Source organism: Cibotium barometz, chromosome 45 (assembly GCF_041138505.1).
Source record: "Cibotium barometz isolate CiBa-2024 chromosome 45, ASM4113850v1, whole genome shotgun sequence".
Lineage (NCBI taxonomy): Eukaryota > Viridiplantae > Streptophyta > Polypodiopsida > Cyatheales > Cibotiaceae > Cibotium > Cibotium barometz.
The window spans coordinates 22,391,682-22,395,172 of record NC_141090.1 but is presented as its reverse complement, the minus strand read 5'-3'; the positions used below and the strand labels follow the sequence as shown (position 1 = coordinate 22,395,172).

The following is a 3,491-nucleotide window of genomic DNA, read 5'->3' as shown; positions in this document are numbered from 1 at the left end:
GTTACCTATGACATGCTTTATGAGATATCAAGAGATGGAATGAACACATGTACTTGACTCACATGCTTGTGGGATGTTGTTTTGATGCCTAGGAGCTATATGGTGATGGAAAAGAGCACGAGTCCATGCTAGGTGATACATGATATGATGGTATTAGCATGAGTTCATGCCAAATTTGTAAGTGGCTTCCTCTCATACTTGGAAGCAATTTTCATTGAAAATCTATATTGTAATCAACTCTCTTTTCATTACTATAATAGGAAGAGGGTACCCTTGGCCATCTTGAATCCACCTTGCTAGTAGTAAGGTGGAGGATTAGGTACCTGAAGTGAACAAATGGCCCCAACCCTTGCCTTGGAGTGAAACTTGATAAGAGGGTGGGAAGGCTTGGTCGGGAGATCAGCAAGCATCAAAATGCACCATTGAATAAATCAACTCAATCGACATTGATTCGCATTTGAGTAATGGGGCCTTAGTATTCTATTCCATTATTAAATGCAAGATAAATGCACTATTTCGATGTGATTTGGTTTACTAGCCCAGTGACAAGGTTTAGCCATTGGCTGCACACTTATTTGATGCATCTAGATATTCGATGCATCTAGATATTTGAGATTTGGCACAAATTCCCAAGGAGATGTTACCAAAATTTCTCCAAAATCTATGCATGGCTGCAACAAAAAATCTAAATTCAGTCACAAGTGTTTTGGAGGACGATTGAAAGCTATACACTGTTGGAAAGAGTTCAATTCAAGCTTCAAGAAGAGTCAAAGATATCCTTGATCGAACTTTTGAAGGGAAGGTAAATTAGGGTTTTTCAAAAAATACAAAACCCTAACTCAATCCAGCCACATTCAAGATCTGGTCAAGGCAAGTACATGGCCTCAAAGCACTCCTTTAGAGCTTTCATTTGAGATGAAAACCACTCGAATCCGACACCAGCCACTAGGTCAACTCTACACAGTTGACTTTGACCACCATAGGTTAAATCAGAGAGTACTTAGGCTTGGGCTGAAGTGAAATGGCTCAGAGGGGTGATAGTATTATTCAAAAACTTTCCAACAAGCCAAAGACATCAAGATTCGGACCTCTATTCAAGGTTTTAGGGTCAAATTTTAAATTTTAGCCACGCAAACCCTAAAATAGAGAATAGTTGGACACATGGAATTCTTATTGTTTTTATATATTTGAATAGTACACATCTAGAGCTTCTGGTAGAATTGAGAATCTCCAAAATTCGATAAGATTTTAGATTTCCATGCTCCATTTTCCATTTGAGCATGTCTCATGCCAAAAGGACAACCACCCAAACAAGCCTTGGTTCTTGAAGAGCTAAAGGACATGGAGAATATGGAATATGTGGATATGATTGAGGATGGAGACACTAATCCCACGTTCGGGAGCTTCATCCAAATGAGGATCAAAGGGAATATCATGTACAAAGTGGTACAACCTATACCAATGTTGCCAATGCACTGAATGATGGTGCGGAACCTGATGCAAATGCAACACCCTGCTATGGCACAAATGATGATGCTAAGTAATGCATGGAAGATGAAGGGAGAATTTGTACACTAAAAAAGACACTTGATCTGCATGTTTTAAAAAAAAAGACATTAGATAGGAGAAAGTCCGTTGTCATGTATCAACAATCTAACGATCTTGACTGCCTAAGAAAAGAAATGACAAGTAAATGTGAAATGGTTTTTGTTATATTAAGCCAAAGGAAGTGCAAATGGAAAAATCGAGCATAAACACAAGTTTTTATCCCTCTAGACCCGGTGTGAGTCACTCATCTAGCACGATGACCCAAGAAACCTATTTCTTAGGTTGAATGGTCCGTTTGTTAAACTTGGCACGTGAATCGATCATTTTCCAAAAACTCAAAAAAGAAAACAAAGAGGAGCTTTCCAATAACTCAAAAAAGAAGAAGCAAAAGATGAACATTACAAAGAAGATCATAGCTGGAGCTCACAACAAAATGTCCAGTGCTAAATCAGGACCAGGATACCAAAAACAAGCTGCCAAATTAACTAACTTGGGCGTAAGGTTTTCAGGTCATGGTCTTTTGCAACCCAATCCGGCACTATCCTGGAGGCGTGAGGATAGAGATCTTTATAAGCCTTTCTGATTGTAACCTCCGCTACTCCAGTAACTTGGGCTATATCTTGCAGAGGCTTTTTGTGATCTGCTGACAATTGCGATATCATGTAGATCGCAGCTGCAGCAATGGACGATGGGCTTCTCCTAACATCCAAGTTGACCTGCACCTTATTGACCAGCTCGGTGGCGGCTCTCATCCAGTAATTGTTCATGCCCAGATGAGAGCAGAACCTCCTCAAGCAATCCTCTGCATGTATGATTCCCGTCTCCATTGGTTTGCCCATCACTTCGTCCAGTTGTTTAACAATAAGCGTTTTCGCCCTGCCGATCTCCTTCATGGAAGCGCCATTAGCCACTGTGCAAATCTCTTTTAAGGTTCTGGAGTTCACTTCCTGCAGACAAGCAATATACAGACAAGCAGCGAATATAGCGTTTTTGTTTCGACTTCCTGCGCAGAGGTTATCCACTTGCTTATATATTTCATTTGCCCTATCCTTGATGGTTGATACTAGAAACAGCCGGTCTGCCATGGTAGCTATGGCATTGAAAGCCTTGGTGAGGCAGCGATCGGGGTCTGGGCTTATGATCTGCGAGCGCACGAGAGAGGAGGACACGAGCTGGTCTGTCCGTTTTGCACCATCCGCCGTTTTAATGGAGATGGCAGTCGCCAGGCCGCCCTCTCTGAGTAAGGGATTCAAAGCGCCACCTGCTCGAGTTGGATCGCCGCCGTTGCCTGGCCCGTCGGCGAACGTTCTCCATTCGGGTCTCTGGTCAATCAGCCGCGCCTCCAAAACTAATCCGCACTCTGTGCAGATTGTATCCCCAGAGGCGAAGTCCCGGACCACCTTTGTTTCTGTCCTGCATTCCGGGCACAGAAACTCGTCCATTGCTGCTGTACTGATATCATCTCCAGATGACGACGAAGAAGAAGCGCATAATTGGCAATCGTAGAAAGGAAATGCAGGCCGCTTAAATAAAATTAAGAAAAGGTAAGTCGGTGGGTGCGGGTTAGCACAGAGCGGCGGTCGTGGGCTGAAATTTGAACATTCCTTCAGAAAAAGATAATATTATGATTTCATTGATTGCTTAATCAACCAGTGATGAGCAAACAATATGAACATAACCAAAAAATATTCCAAAAGCGAAAAGTTGATCTATATCTTTAATTAAAATACCTTAAACAATATTTTAAGCACACTAATGCAATATAAAAATTATTCTATATGTACTTAGTCCATTGGCATGTACCTCACGCAAACAGGAAGTCACTCTCTCATATTGTTGAGGCCTCCTCCCGGGTAAAGAAAGAAGACCGTATTGTGTGCAGTTAATTGATAAATTTAAGGGAAGAATAAGGCAAGTAAGGAAGTGGTACATGGGTAAGGGTA

General features: G+C 41.7%; 1 pseudogene; it reads right to left on the bottom strand.

Annotated features, from left to right (window-relative positions):
* Nucleotides 1-2,033: 2,033 nt before the first annotated feature.
* Nucleotides 2,034-2,990, bottom strand: LOC147612522 (transcription initiation factor IIB pseudogene; annotated as a pseudogene).
* Nucleotides 2,991-3,491: the final 501 nt, after the last annotated feature.